Here is a 17,119-nt window from a genome sequence, read left to right as displayed (position 1 = left end):
CTAAACTTTTTCATTGGCATTGGATATATTCTACACTACTGTAACCATTCATACATATAAGATAATTTGAAGCGAACAATTGATAAGTAAGCTATCATGCATACTGCTGTCACATAATAAACCAGGTATGAATGCAAGTACAATGATACAGGACAACAGGTACTAACAAGAGCAAAGCAGCGGGCAGCACATTTGCGATATCCTATCATCCTTTTCAAACCAGAATTCTTCTTCGAGCAGATTTCCTGCAAAAGAGATCCGTAAGTCACACACGGAAAAGTAGAAGTTCAAATTTTCATGTGATATCATAGACAGTACCTCATCCTGGGAACAAGACCTATGCATAACAAGGTTTTTCCATTCAATGTCTTCTAAATTTAGCATAAGAAACTTCACCAGAAATTCATTTATAGACTTGCCATCAAAGTGTGATTTCCTTAGGTAACACCGATACTGCTACAATGCTTCTTTAAAAGCGCAAGCAAGCTTTGCTTGTCATCACTATCCAGATTGACCCTTGCCTACTTACAACAATGTAATGTAAATTATTGATGTGTTCAATTAGCGGAAAACATGAAAATAATCACCATGAATAATAGCACTTACACATAAATGGGACAAGAAGATGTGAAAATGGTGTTTGTCTTCACTGTAATCTTCCCATGATGGGAATATATGCACGTAGTCCCTAACAACATTGAAAGCATTGTCTTTTAAACTGGGAATAACTGGAATGGGTTTCTAATATGCAAGAATTGGCCGTCTCTGTAGTTGGGATAGGTCTTTGGCCGGTGGACTTGCTATACTTTTTGCTGGAGTGGGATTTTTCTATGGTATGACTGGTGCTATGGCAACTGAAATCGGCATACCTTTTGCTGGAGTGCAGGTCCTGTGTGGTGGGGCTAGTGTTATGGCCAGTGAAGTATGGATACAGTCTTCTGGAGTTGGTACTACATTTTGTGTCACTGGTTGTAGAGCCAATATAAGTGGGGTGCTGTCTGATTTCTCTGGCACCACCACATTTTTCAAGCACTTTGCTGGTGCCCCTTCAGGTTCGGCAATCACCCTCTTCCTTTTTGATGTCTGATGCACAAGAACAACATTTGAGTGGAAAACATGGTATGATGATGATGATCCACAACTATAGGGGATCTTTCGTAGTCCTTTCGATAAGTAAGAGTGTCGAACCCAACGAGGAGCAGAAGGAAATGATAAGCGGTTTTCAGCAAGGTATTCTCTGCAAGCACTAAAATAATAGGTAACAGATAGTTCTGTGAGAGGATAATTTGTAATGAGTAGCAAGTAATAAAAGTAAATAAGCTGTAGCAAGGTGGCCCAATCCTTTTTGTAGCAAAGGACAAGCCTGGACAAACTCTTATATGATGTAAAGCGCTCCCGAGGACACATGGGATTATCATCAAGCTAGTTTTCATCACGTTCATATGATTCGCGTTCTGTACTTTGATAATCTGATATGTGGGTGGACTGGTGCTTGGGTGCTTCCCTTACTTGGACAAACATCCCACTTATGATTAACCTCTATTGCAAGCATCCGCAACTACAACAAAAGTATTAAGGTAAACCTAACCATAGCATGAAACATATGGATCCAAATCAGCCCCTTACGAAGCAATGCATAAACTAGGGTTTAAGCTTCTGTCACTCTAGCAACCCCTCATCTACTTATTACTTCCCAATGCCTTCCTCTAGGCCCAAATAATGGTGAAGTGTCATGTAGTCGACGTTCACATAACACCACTAGAGGAGAGACAACATACATCTCATGAAAATATCGAACGAATACCAAATTCACATGACTACTAATAGCAAGACTTCTCCCATGTCCTCAGGAACAAACGTAACTACTCACAAAGCATATTCATGTTCATAATCAGAGGGGTATTAATATGCATATAGGATCTGAACATATGATCTTGCACCAAATAAACCAACTAGCATCAACTACAAGGAGTAATTAACACTGCTAGCAACCCACAGGTACCAATCTCGGACTTGGAGACAAGAATTGGATACAAGAGATGAACTAGGGTTTTGGGAGGAGATGGTGCTGGTGAAGATGTTGATGGAGATTGCCCTCTCCCGATGAGAGGAGCGTTGGTGATGACGATGGTGATGATTTCCCCCTCCCGAAGGGAAGTTTCCCCAGCAGAACAGCTCTGCCAGAGCCCTAGATTGGTTCTGCCAAGGTTCCGTCTCGTGGCGGCGGAGTCTCGTCCGGAAAGATGGATTATGATTTTTTTCCTCATCGAAAGAGTCCATATAGCAGAATATGGTCATCGGATGGCCACCAGGGGGCCCACGAGTTAGGGGGCGCGCCTAGGGGGGTAGGGTGCGCCCCCACCCTCATGGGCAGGGTGTGGCCCCCCTGGTGAACTTCTTGCGCTCAGTATTTTTTATATATTTTGAAAATGACTTCCGTGAAGTTTCAGGACTTTTGGAGCTGTGCAGAATAGGTCTCTAATATTTGCTCCTTTTCCAGCCCAGAATCCTAGCTGCCGGCATTCTCCCTCTTTATGTAAACCTTGTAAAATAAGAGAGAATAGGCATAAGTATTGTGACATAATGTGTAATAACAGCCCATAATGCAATAAATATTGATATAAAAGCATGATGCAAAATGGACGTATCAACTCCCCCAAGCTTAGACCTCGCTTGTCCTCAAGCGAAAGCCGAAATCGAAAAATATGTCCACATGTTTAGAGATAGAGGTGTCGATAAAAATAAAATACGGACATGAGGGCATCATGATCATTCTTAGAACATCAACTTATATAATTCTTGTCATATGATCTCTTATGCTAGAGTAACAATTCAATCACAATTTCAAGTATGAATCATAAACTTCATTGAAAACTAACAAACTATAATCTCAGTCATTGGAGCAATTGCAATTTATCATAACATAGGAAAGAGTCAATATAAGAGCTTTTCAGCAAGTCCACATACTCAACTATCATATAGTCTTTCACAATTGCTAACACTCACGCAATACTTATGGGTATGGAGTTTTAATCGGACACAGAGAAAGATAGGGGCTTATAGTTTTGCCTCCCAACGTTTTACCTCAAGGGTAATGTCAACAATAATAGTTCATGAAAACTCACATCCAATTAGCCATATATACCAGGATCTTTCCAACATGTTGTGCTTGCCAAAAGATAAAATGTAAAAAGGAAGGGTGAAGATCACCATGACTCTTATGTAAGGCAGGAGATAAAAGTAAAAGATAGGGCCTTCGCAGAGGGGAGCAGAGGTTGTCATGCGCTTTTATGGTTGGATGCACAAAATCTTAATGCGAAAGAACGTCACTTTATATTGCCACTTGTGATATGGACCTTTATTATGCAGTCCGTCGCTTTTATTTCTTCCATATCACACAATCGTATAAAGCTTATTTTCTCCCACACTAATAAGTCATACATATTTAGAGAGCAATTTTTATTGCTTGCACCAATGACAACTTACTTGGAGGATCTTACTCAATCCATAGGTAGGTATGGTGGACTCCCATGGCAAAACTGGTTTAAGGGTGTTTGGAAGCACAAGTAGTATCTCTACTTCATGCGATGAATTTGGCTAGCATGAGGGGGAAAGGCAAGCTCAATCATGTTGGATGATCCATGACAATATAATTTATCTCAGATGTAAGAAAACATAACCCATTAGGTTGTCTTCCTTGTCCAACGTCAACTCTTTATCATGTCATATTTTAATGAGTGCTCACAATCACAAAAGATGTCCAAAATAGTATATTTATATGTGAAGACCTCTCTTTCTTTATTACATCCTATTAATTGCAACGATGACCAAAACTATGTTTGTCAACTCTCAACAACTTTTATTCATCATACTCTTTCTATGTGAGCTCATTACTCTCCATAAGATCCACATGATCTCTTTTATTTCCTTTTTATTCTTTCTCTTTTCTTTTATTCACTCAAGATCATGGAAAAATAATCAAGCCCTTGACTCAACACTAATCTTTATTATATATAGCTCACAGACTCAATTACATAGAAGGATCATAAAGCAAAACTCACAACTAGATCATACTAAAAGCTTTTATTCTACTAGATCAAGATATTATCAAAAGGATCGAACTGAGAAAAACGGTAAAGATAGAAGTGATGGTGATATGATACCGGGGCACTCCCCCAAGCTTGGCAGTTGCCAAGGGGAGTGCCCATACCCATGTGATTATGTCTCTCTTTTCGGGGATGGTGATGTGATATTCTTGGTGATGATGCCCCTTAGGATACGATTCTCCTCCTCGAGCTTATTAACTTGCTGCTTGAGGTCCATTATTTCCTTTTGAAGTTTTCCTATAACAGCCAAAGCTCCCTGCACCCAAGGGTGCTGCATAGCTGCGGGAGAACCAGTGACACTCTTTTTCATATTCTCATAAGAAAGAAATCTAACATTGGAAGGGATAACCGAGTTTGTAATAGCCGAGCTCTGCAGTTCCCCCATTGTGAATCCAGCTCGGAAGCATGAAGTGACTTCTTGATCCTCCTCCATGGCATCTATCCTCTTCAAATCAGCCTCCATCTCTTCCTCCGTTGCTGGCCCAAAGTGGTCAACATTTTTGTTTGTCATTGATCTCGGTGCTGGATGAGACACCCGACTCTCCCCGACCGACTCTTGCGAAGACATCTTGCTCTAATCTGCAATAGCAACAGCTCGAAACACAAACAGAGGATAATTGCGTGATACGGGAGTCAAAACCTCCGAGAGATTATATAATGAATTTTTACCGACCAAAATACGTGACGTGTAAGAAAACGGAGTCCGGAGAGCACACGAGGTGCCCACGAGGTAGGGGGGCGCGCCCTCCACCCTCGTGGAGCCCTCGTGTCCTTTCCGGACTGCTTCTTATTTTTCTATTTTTCTAAATATTCCAAAATGGAAGAAAATTGCCATTAGAACTGTTTTGGAGTCGGTTTACTTACTGTACCACATACCTATTCCTTTTCGGAGTCTGAAACATTCCGGAAAGTGTCCCTTATGTATTCCTCCGGGGTTATGGTTTCAATAACATTGGTTTCAACATTTATAGGATTACCTGAGATATAATGTTTAATTCTTTGACCGTTCACCACCTTCGGATTTGTGCCTTCGAAGTTGTTGATTTTTATGGCACCGGAACGATAGACCTCCTCGATAACGTAAGGACCATCCCATTTAGAGAGAAGTTTTCCTGCAAAAAATCTTAAACGAGAGTTTTATAATAATACATAATCACCTACATTAAACTCATGCTTTTGTACTCTTTTGTCATGCCATCTTTTGACTTTTTCCTTGAACAACTTGGCATTTTCGCAGGCTTGGGTTCTCCATTCATCAAGTGAGCTAATGTCAAATAACCTCTTCTCACGGGCAAGTTTGAAATCATAATTGAGCTCTTTAATAGCCCAATAAGCCTTATGTTCTAGTTCAAGAGGTAAGTGACATGCTTTTCCATAAACCATTTTATACGGAGACATACCCATAGGATTTTTATATGCAGTTCTATAGGCCCATAATGCATCATCAAGTTTCTTGGACCAATTCTTTCTAGATCTATTAACAGTCTTCTGCAAAATTAATTTGAGTTCTCTGTTTCTCAATTCTACTTGACCACTAGACTGTGGGTGATAAGCAGATGCAATTCTATGATTAACATCATATTTACCAAGCATTTTACGGAAAGCACCATGAATAAAATGTGAACCACCATCAGTCATTAAATATCTAGGGACTCCAAACCTTGGAAAAATAACTTCTTTAAGCATCTTAATAGAGGTGTTATGATCAGCACTACTAGTTGGAATAGCTTCTACCCACTTAGTAACGTAATCAACAGCAACTAAAATATGTGTATATCCATTAGAGGAAGGAAAAGGTCCCATATAATCAAAGCCCCAAACATCAAATGGTTCAATAACAACTGAATAGTTCATAGGCATTTCTTGACGTCTACTAATATTACCAAATCTTTGACATTCATCACAAGACAAGACGAACTTACGGGCATCCTTGAAGAGAGTAGGCCAATAAAAACCGGATTGCAATACCTTGTGTGCAGTTCTATCTTCAGCATGGTGTCCTCCATAAGCCTCGGAGTGACACTTGCGTAGGATCTGTTCCTGTTCCTGCTCAGGTACACAACGTCTAATAATACCATCTACTCCTTCTTTATAAAGATGTGGGTCATCCTAAAAGTAATGTCTCAAATCATAGAAGAACCTTTTCTTTTTCTGGTATGTAAAGCTAGGTGGTATAAATTTAGCAACAATGTAATTAGCATAATCAGCATACAATGGAGCAGTATGAGAAGCATTTATGACATTTAATTGTTCATCAGGAAAGCTATCATCAATAGGTACTGGGTCATCAAGAACATTCTCTAGCCTAGACAAGTTGTCTGCAACGGGGTTCTTAGCTCCCTTTCTATCAATAATATGCAAATCAAATTCTTGTAGCAAGAGAACCCATCTAATAAGTCCAGGTTTAGCATCTTTCTTTTCCATGAGATATTTAATAGCAGCATGATCAGTGTGAATAGTTACTTTAGAATCAACAATATATGGTCTAAACTTATCACAAGCAAATACAACTGCTAAGAATTCTTTTTCAGTAGTAGCATAATTTCTATGAGCATTGTCTAGAGTTTTACTAGCATATTGAATAACATTTAATTTCTTATCAACTCTTTGCCCTAGAACAGCACCTACAGCATAATCACTAGCATCACACATAATTTCAAAGGTAAATTCCAATCAGGTGGCTGAACAATAGGTGCAGAGATCAATGCTTTCTTAAGTATTTCAAATGCTTCTACGCAATCATCATAAAAAACAAATGGTGTATCTTTTTGTAATAAATTAGTCAGAGGCCGAGAAATTTTTGAGAAGTCCTTAATGAACCTCCTATAAAAACCGGCGTGACCAAGGAAACTTCTTATACCTTTGATGTCCTTGGGACATGGCATCTTTTCAATAGCATCAACCTTGGCTTTATCAACTTCAATACCTCTTTCAGAAACTTTATGCCCCAAGACAATACCCTCATTAACCATAAAGTGGCACTTTTCCCAATTCAAGACAAGATTAGTTTCTTCACATCTCTGCAAAACTCGATCAAGGTTGCTTATGCAATCACCAAAAGAGGATCCATAGACGGAAAAATCGTCCATGAAAACCTCACAAATCTTTTCACAAAAGTCAGAGAATATAGCCATCATGCATCTTTGAAAGGTAGCAAGTGCATTACATAAACCAAAAGGCATACGTCTATAAGCAAAAGTACCAAAAGGGCAAGTAAAAGTAGTCTTTGATTGATCATTGGCTGACACATGTATTTGAGAGAAACCAGAATAACCATCTAGAAAGCAAAAATGTGTATGTTTGGATAATCTTTCTAGCACTTGATCGATAAAATGTAAGGGGTAATGATATTTTTTAGTAGCTTTATTTAATTTGCGGAAATCAATTACCATCCTATAACCTGTAACAATTTTTTGCAGGATCAACTCATCTTTATCATTAGGAACGATAGTAATACCTCCCTTCTTAGGGACACAATGGACAAGACTTACCCACTGACTATCACCAACGGGATAAATTATACCTGCCTCAAGAAGCTTTAGTATTTCCTTTCTTACCACTTCCTTCATCTTAGGATTCAGCCGTCATTGATGATCACGAACTGGTTTGGCATCTTCCTCCAAATTTATTTTGTGTCGACACAAAGTGGGACGAATTCCCTTAAGATCATCAAGAGTATATCCAATAGCAACATGGTGCTTCTTCAGAGTTTTCAATAATCTTTCTTCTTCATGCTCTGAAAGGTTAGCACTAATAATAATAGGGTATATCTTTTTCTCATCAAGATAAGCATATTTAAGAGTATCAGGTAACGGTTTAAGCTCAAACACGGGATCACCCTTGGGTGGAGGAGGATCTCGTGGGATTTCAAAAGGTAAATTGTGTTTCAGGATGGGTTCCTGTTTAAAGAATACTTCATCTATTTCCCTTCTTTCATTCATAAACATATCATTTTCATGGTCTAGCAAATATTGTTCTAAAGGATCACTAGGAGGTATGGAAATAGAAGCAAGACCAATAATTTCATCTTTACTAAGCAATTCCTCTTCACGGTGTTGTCTACAAAATTTAGAAAAGTTGAACTCATGAGACATATCCCCTAAACCAATAGTAACAACACCCTTTTTGCAATCTATCTTAGCATTAACTATGTTCAAGAAGGGTCTACCAAAAAAAATGGGACAAAAGATATCTTGTGGGGAGCCAAGAACAAGAAAATCAGCAGGGTATTTAGTTTTCCCACACAAGACTTCAACATCTCTAACAATTCCAATTGGTGAAATATTATCTATATTGGCAAGTTTAATTGTGACATCAATATCTTCTAACTCAACAAGTGCAATATCATGCATAATTTGTCTATATAGGTCAATACATATTGCACTAGCACTGGCACCCATATCACATAAGCCATGATAACAATGATCTCCTATTTTAACAGAAATAACAGGCATGCCTACCAAAGATCTAGGTTTATCTTTAGCACAAGGTTTAGCAATTCTAGCAGTCTCATCACGGAAATGAATAACATGCCCATCAATATTATCAGACAAGAGATCTTTAACAATAGCAATATTAGGTTCAACTTTAATTTGCTCAGGAGGTGTATAAGTTCTAATATTGCTTTTACGAACCATAGTTGAAGCTTTAGCATGATCCTTTATCCTAACAGGGAAATGTGGTTTCTCAACATAAGAAGTAGGAACAGTAGGATCATTATAAGTGATAATCTTTTCTTCAACTTTAATAGGTGCAGCTACTTTTACTTCTATGGGAGGATGATATTTAAACCACTTCTCCCTAGGGAGATCAACATAAGAAACAAAAGATTCACAGAAAGAAGCTACTATCTCAGAGTCAAGTCCGTATTTAGTGCTAAATTTACAGAAAACATCGGTATCCATAAAAGATTTAACACAATCAAACTTAGGTGTCATACCTGATTCCTTACCTTCGTTGAGGTCCCAATCTTCAGAGTTGCGTTTAATTCTTTCCAATAAATCCCATTTGAATTAAATAGTCTTTATCATAAAAGAGCCAGCACAAGAAGTATCGAGCATGGTGCGATTGTTATCAGAAAGCCGAGCATATACATTTTGAATAATCATTTCTCTTGAGAGCTCATGATTGGGGCATGAATATAACATTGATTTAAGCCTCCCCCAAGCTTGAGAGATGCTTTCTCCTTCGCGAGGCCAAAAATTATATATATAATTGCGATCACGATGAACAAGATGCATATGATAAAACTTCTGATGAAATTCCAATTTCAATCGTTTGTAGTTCCATGACCCCGTATCATCACATAGCCTATACCATGTTAATGCATATCCCTTCAAAGATAAAGGGAAGACCTTCTTCTTAATAACATCTCCAGGTACACCTGCAAGCTTAAATAATCCACAAACTTCATCAACATATATTAGGTGCTCATCGGGATGCTTTGTTCCATCTCCTGCAAAAGGATTAGCTAGCAGTTTTTCTAACATACCCGTAGGAATCTCAAAGCAAACATTTTCATTTTCAGTAGGTTCAGTAGGTTGAGGAGCAACTCTTTGCTCTACTCGTCGGGGTGAAGATACCCTGAACAAGCCCCTCAGAGGATTACTTTCCATAGTAACAAGTGACAGTAAATTTCAACACACTTTATAAATTTTTCCTTTCCAAATTCCACCTACCAAAGGCGCTTCGCTCCCCGGCAACGGCACCAGAAAAGAGTCTTGATGACCCACAAGTATAGGGGATCTATCGTAGTCCTTTCGATAAGTAAGGGTGTCGAACCCAACAAGGAGCAAAAGGAAATGATAAGCGGTTTTCAGCAAGGTATTCTCTGCAAGCACTAAAATAATAGGTAACATATAGTTTTGTGATAGGATAATTTGTAACGAGTAGCAAGTAATAAAAGTAAATAAGGTGCAGCAAGGTGGCCCAATCCTTTTTGTAGCAAAGGACAAGCCTGGACAAACTCTTATATGATGTAAAGCGCTCCCGAGGACACATAGTAATATCGTCAAGCTAGTTTTCATCATGTTCATATGATTTGCGTTCGGTACTTTGATAATCTGATATGTGGGTGGACCGGTGCTTGGGTGCTGCCCTTACTTGGACAAACATCCCACTTATGATTAACCTTTATTGCAAGCATCCGCAACTACAACAAAGGTATTAAGGTAAACCTAACCATAGCATGAAACATATGGATCCAAATCAGCCCATTACGAAGCAACGCATAAACTAGGGTTTAAGATTCTGTCACTCTAGCAACCCATCATCTACTTATTATTTCCCAATGCCTTCCTCTAGGCCCAAATAACAGTGAAGTGTCATGTAGTCAACGTTCACATGACACCACTAGAGGAGAGAGAACATACATCTCATCAAAATATCGAACGAATACCAAATTCACATGACTACTAATAGCAAGACTTCTCCCATGTCCCCAGGAACAAACGTAACTACTCACAAAGCATATTCATGTTCATAATCAGAGGGGTATTAATATGCATATAGGATCTGAACATATGATCTTCCACCAAATAAACCAACTAGCATCAACTACAAGGAGTAATTAACACTACTAGCAACCCACATGTACCAATCCCGGACTTGGAGACAAGAATTGGATACAAGAGATGAACTAGGGTTTTGAGAGGAGATGGTGCTGGTGAAGATGTTGATGGAGATTGCCCTCTCCCGATGAGAGGAGCGTTGGTGATGACGATGGCGATGATTTCCCCCTCCCAGAGGGAAGTTTCCCCGCAGAACAGCTCCGCCAGAGCCTTAGATTGGTTCCGCCAAGGTTTCGCCTCGTGGCGGCGGAGTCTCGTCCGGAAAGATTGATTATGATTTTTTCCTCATCGAAAGACTCCATATAGTAGAAGATGGTCATCGGAGGGCCACCAGGGGGCCCACGAGGTAGGGGACGCGCCCAAGGGAGTAGGGCGCGCCTCCCACCTTCGTGGGCAGGGTGTGCCCCCTGGTGAAATTCTTGAGCTCAGTATTTTTTATATATTCTGAAAATGACTTCCATGAAGTTTCAGGACTTTTGGAACTGTGCAGAATAGGTCTCTAATATTTGCTCCTTTTCCAGCCTAGAATCCCAGCTGCCGGCATTCTCCCTCTTTATGTAAACCTTGTAAAATAAGAGAGAATAGGCATAAGTATTGTGACATAATGTGTAATAACAGCCCATAATGCAATAAATATCGATATAAAAGCATGATGCAAAATGGATGTATCATATGACAGATGGAATATGTATTGATAATGGATGGGCATGGCATCTTGACATATATGATGAGTAAACTAAGCATATGGCGGCACACCAGAGTAGAAGAAATGCAAGACACCTTATGCAAGCTACGCGCAATGAATAAAACCTTGCCAAATTAGAACATGCACCTTGCTAGGTGAATAGGACATGCCATCTTCCTTCGACTCCTTGAGGTCAGAATAGTTATTAGGATCATATTCTGAACAAGAATCTGCAGGTGGGGAGCGTATGAGTTTCATTGCATCCAGAATGGCACTCAATGCCTTGGTGCCAATTTTGTAAGTCGTTGCAGTGTTCCACAATATTCTTCTGATGCACCGATTATGATATTCACTGTGATTACGTATAATATCTGAGAAGCATGAAAACATAAATAGTAGTCAGATTATCTTCATAATGCAGAGGATATTCTAATATAGGGGCTCCCGGTAACCCTTGTGTGCTATCACTAGATTTTGATGAGAGAGCCCATGTGTGCTGTAATATGGTGCGTGCATTAATATAATTTGGCACAAGTACACAAATAATAGGCTACAGAAGTAAGGATAGTTGGTAGATGATAGGTTCATAATATATACTGTATAGAGAGTTTATTTCCAAACCATGATACCAAGAGCACACAACAACTAGACATATCATAGTGTACATAAAAGGGGTACACCATAACCAGCATATATAAATCGGGAAAGTGGAACTGGCTAGAAATACGGTGTTGTATTGCCGCTACCAATTGAAAGTTGTAGCGACCAGACCTCAAACAGTCCAATCTCTGTGCTCAGGTGTCATCCCTGGATCAGTAATGCTGACACCACACAGTACTTGAAGGATTTATAATAGAGTAGCAATCACACACTTATTACATCGAGTGTCTCAAAAGAGAACTTATTACAATAAGTATGGCATAAGGCCATCTAATAACGATAACAACGGAAGGTTTGGAAGATAAGTGAGTCCATCAACTCTAACAGCATCACTGAGTATAGAACCACGACCTAAAAGCACCTTAATCGTCGTCTGAAAAGTCTGCAACATTAACGTTGCAGCCCGAAATGGGTCAGCACATGGAATATGCTGGCAAAGTAACACATAGAGAGTAATGAAAGAATAAGGCTATACTACATGCATATTTGGCTGGTGGAAAGCTCTATGGTTACAGTTTTGCGTAAAGCCAATTTTTCCCTACTGCAAAGGAATAACTTTTATTTAACTATCATGGTAGTTGTTAAACATTGAGAATGGTTGACAGCATTCTCAATCCCAATTAAGCATCATCATTAAACAAAACCCAACAAATTAATTTTTTAGAGTAACATGATGAGATTCACATGATAATCCAAGTACTAGATACTCAAGATGTCCATAATCGGGGACACGACTAACCATGATTAATTTATACACTCTGCAGAGGTTTGCGCACTTTTCCCCACAAGACTCGATCTCCTCCTTTTGATTTCTCGCACTACATGGTGTTTGAGAAACGGATGGCCGAGACATAGTCTTTCAGAAGTGCTAGCACCTTACGATCGGGTAGACCGTTACACCTACTTTCCCCTACATCTGTTAGTCTACCACTGTAAGAGTTCACACAACTTAGTCAACTATGCTAGAGCCCATAGTAGCTTGTGGCTGCACACAGAAGTTTCTAGTATGAATAATCTCATGATCCCTTTGAGCCTGGGTGGCGATCCAAAAGAAAACAGGCAATCGCTGAAAAACCCAGGTGCCTCAATCCACCAAGATGTGTATTTAAGTTGCCACCTTAGATAAATCATTAATTTAACAATTTCACATCTGTCATGGATTTCACTCACCCAATCCACGTCTACTAGCATAGCATGGCATAATAAGCAAACGTAGAAGTAACTCCCATAGGTTTGATAACAACAGGTAATAGGTACTACCTCATCTACTTCCCAAACCCACAATTTAATTAGATCCTAATGATGCAATGTGTGAGGATTGATCTAATGCAATAAAAACTGGGTAGTTGGAAGTATGATCAAGTGTTACTTGCCTTGCTGATGATCCACAAAACCTAGCGATTCGAAATAGCAAGCGGCGCACTCCGGGTACTCTATCGCAAACAAACAAACATACAATAAGTACTCAACTAATGCACAGGTAAACTCGAATAAGAGATCTAACCAGAAAGTTCAACTTAAGAACTCCGGTTGGCAAAAAGAATCAAATCGAAGGAAGCAACGAAAGACAAATGGCAAAAGAAACAAGCTTCGTTTACTAATCTGAATCTAGGGCAAATTTTACTGAGAATTTTTTTTGTTTGAGTTGGTTAAACGGAAAGAAGGTTTCGAGACAAAACTCCAGGCGCTTGAATCACCTGATTCCGACAAACGAGCGAAAAGTTAAAGTAGAACGAACATCGGATCAGAAATCGCGGATTTAATCCGGAAAAAGAAAACGACGAACAGATTAACAAACGAACGTTCATTAACTGGAACTAAACGGTGAACGTGTACATTAAACTGAACGAATGAGCGAACGCTCGCTAAATAAATAAACCGGAGAAAAACCGGTCTATTTTAAAAAACGAAAAACTAGGGTTTTCAAAAAAACCGAAACAATTTTTTTCTCAAAAACCGGGGGCAGCTACATCGGCTCGGGGCTCCGGCGAGGCTCCGGCGGGGCTCCAGCGGCGGCGGATTGTGCCGGGCGGCGGGCGGCGGATCCGACGCTGCGGCGGGGCGGCTACGGCGCGGCGGCGGCGGTAGGCGGCGTGAGGTGGCGGTGCTGGAGGCGTGGGGCGGCGGCGGCGGTGCGGGCTGCAGGGGGCGGCGACGGTTATAAAGGGGGCGGGGAAGGCAACTTGGGGGAGGGGTCGGCCTCGGGAGGCGGAGTCCTCCCCGGACTCGGGCGGCGGCGACGCTGGTCGGGACTCTGTCCCGACCCGGCGAGAGGCGGCGACGGCTGGGCCAGCCTGCTCGGCTGGGCCCTTGGACTAGTCGGGCGCGGGGTCACGTTGTTTAAACAATTTCGCTGCCACTAAAACAATTCTAGAAAAATAAATAAAAATCTAAAAATGCCAAAACAAATTTTCTCCATCTAAATAAAATATTTAGAAGAGGATGAACATTTTTTTGCTCTAAATGCAATTTTTGAAAACGTGCAATTTTTCCTAAATTCTAATGAAATAGCAAATAAAACCAAAATAAAATCTTATTTGATTTTTTATTAAATCCTCAATATTTCTTTATTTTGGGAAAGTCATTTTATTCCCTCTCTCATATTTTTATAATAGAAATAATTGAAGATAAAATAAATAAAATAAAATGATCCTATTTTCAAAATTTGAGAAAACTCAAATATGAAAATAAGGAAATTCCCAACTCTCTCCGAGGGTCCTTGAGTTGCGTAGAATTTCTAGGATCAACCAAAATGCGAGGAAATATGATATGCAATGATGATCTAGTGTATAACATTCCAAATTGAAAATTTGGGATGTTACAAACCTACCCCCCTTAAGATGAATCTCGCCCTCGAGATTCGGGTTGGCTAGAAAATAGGTGAGGGTGGTCCTTCAGCTAGTCTTCCTCTCGTTCCCAGGTGGCTTCATCTTCCGTGTGGTGGCTTCACTGAACTTTACAAAACTTGATAACTTTGCTACGGGTGACTCGGCTGGCATACTCTAGAATCTTAACTGGTTTCTCCTCATAGGTCAAATCACTGTCCAACTGAATCGCTTCTAGCGGCACTGTATCTCTCAGTGGTATATCAGCCATCTCTGCGTGGCACTTTTTCAACTGGGAAACGTGGAACACGTCGTGAACTCCTGACAATCCTTCAGGCAATTCCAACTTATAGGCTACTTCTGCCATACGCTCCACAACTTTGTATGGGCCTACAAAACGTGGCGCTAACGTTCCCTTAACTCCAAAGCGCTTAACTCCTCGAAGTAGAGATACTCAAAGATAAACTTGGTCTCCGACTTCATAAACTGTCTCCTTGCGTTTTGAATCTGCATAGCTCTTCTGCCTGGATTGAGCTACCTTGAGCCTATCGCGAATCACTTTCACTTTCTGTTCAGAATCCTTAATCAGATCCGGTCCAAACAACTGGTGGTCTCCAACTTCATCCCATGACAATGGGGTCCTGCACCTCCTTCCGTACAAGGCTACGAAAGGGGCCATCTTCAAACTGGATTGATAACTATTGTTGTAAGAGAACTCTGCATATGGCAAATTCTCGTCCCAACTAGATCCATAATCTAGCGCACAAGCTCTCAACATATCCTCCAAAATCTGGTTGACTCTCTCGGTCTGTCCATCTGTGTGCGGATGGAAAGCTGTGCTAAACTCTAGTCTGGTACCTAAGGTTTCATGCAACTGATTCCAGAACTTTGAGGTAAATTGGGTTCCTCTATCTGATACAATGCTCCTTGGAACTCCATGCAGACATATGATTCTGGTCATGTATATCTTTGCCAACTTTGCACTGGTATAGGTAGTCTTCACTGGAATGAAATGAGCTACCTTTGTCAAACGATCGACTACAACCCAAATCGAGTCATAGCCTAAACGAGTTCTGGGTAAACCTGTAATAAAATCCATGCCTAACTTATCCCACTTCCATTCGGGTATTGGCAATGGCTGTAGCAATCCTGCTGGCTTCCGATGCTCTGCCTTTACTCTCTGACATACATCACAAACTGCTACATATTCTGCAATATCCTTCTTCATTCCGGTCCACTAGAAAGTATCCTTCAAATCCAAATACATCTTGGTATTTCCTGGGTGAATCGAATATGGTGAATCATGGGCCTCTTGCAGAATTAACTTCCTGATCTCCGGATCATTAGGCACATAAACACGGCCTTCAAACCATAAGGTATCGTGCTCATCTTCACGAAATCCCTTAGCTTTTCCTTTGCTCATTTTCTCCTTTATAGCGGCAATCTCCTTGTCAGTCTTCTGGGCGTCTCTGATCTTATCCATCAAAGTAGACTGAATCTCCAATGCTGCTACATAACCTCTTGGTACAATTTCCAAACATAGCTCTCAAAGATTTTCGGCTAACTCCCTTGGTAAATCTCCCGTTATCAGTGTGTTGACATGGCTTTTACGATTCAACGCGTCAGATACTACGTTAGCCTTTTCGGGGTGATAATGCAATCTCATATCATAATCCTTGATGAGCTCCAACCATCTCCTTTGCCTGAGGTTCAACTCCTTCTGCGTGAAAACATACTTCAAACTCTTGTGATCCGTGTACACCTCATAATGGTTTCCAATGACAAAGTGTCTCCAGGTTTTCAATGCATGCACTATGGCTGCTAACTCCAAATCATGTATAGCATAATTTAACTCATGAGGCTTAAGCTGTCCTGAGGCATATGAAACAACTCTTCCTTCCTTCATAAGTACTGCTCCAAGTTCTCGACGTGAAGCATCACAATACACCTCATAATCCTTGGTCTGATCTGGCAAAATCAACACGGGTGATGTAACCAAACGTTTCTTCAACTCCTGGAAACTGGCCTCACATTCCTCAGTCCATATGAAATTGGTATCCTTTTTCAACAACTCCGTCATAGGCTTTGCAATCTTCAAGAAATTCTCAATAAACCTCCGGTAGTATCCCGCGAGTCCAAGAAAACTCTGGATTTCTCCAACTGTTGTTGGGGCTTCCCAATTTGTCACAGTATCAACCTTAGTGGGGTCTACTGCTATACCTTCTCCAGATATAACGTTATCGAGTAATCTAACTTCCTTCAACCAAAACTCAC

This window comes from Triticum aestivum, chromosome 3A, assembly GCF_018294505.1.
Source record: "Triticum aestivum cultivar Chinese Spring chromosome 3A, IWGSC CS RefSeq v2.1, whole genome shotgun sequence".
NCBI lineage: Eukaryota > Viridiplantae > Streptophyta > Magnoliopsida > Poales > Poaceae > Triticum > Triticum aestivum.
This window is presented reverse-complemented; position numbering follows the sequence as displayed.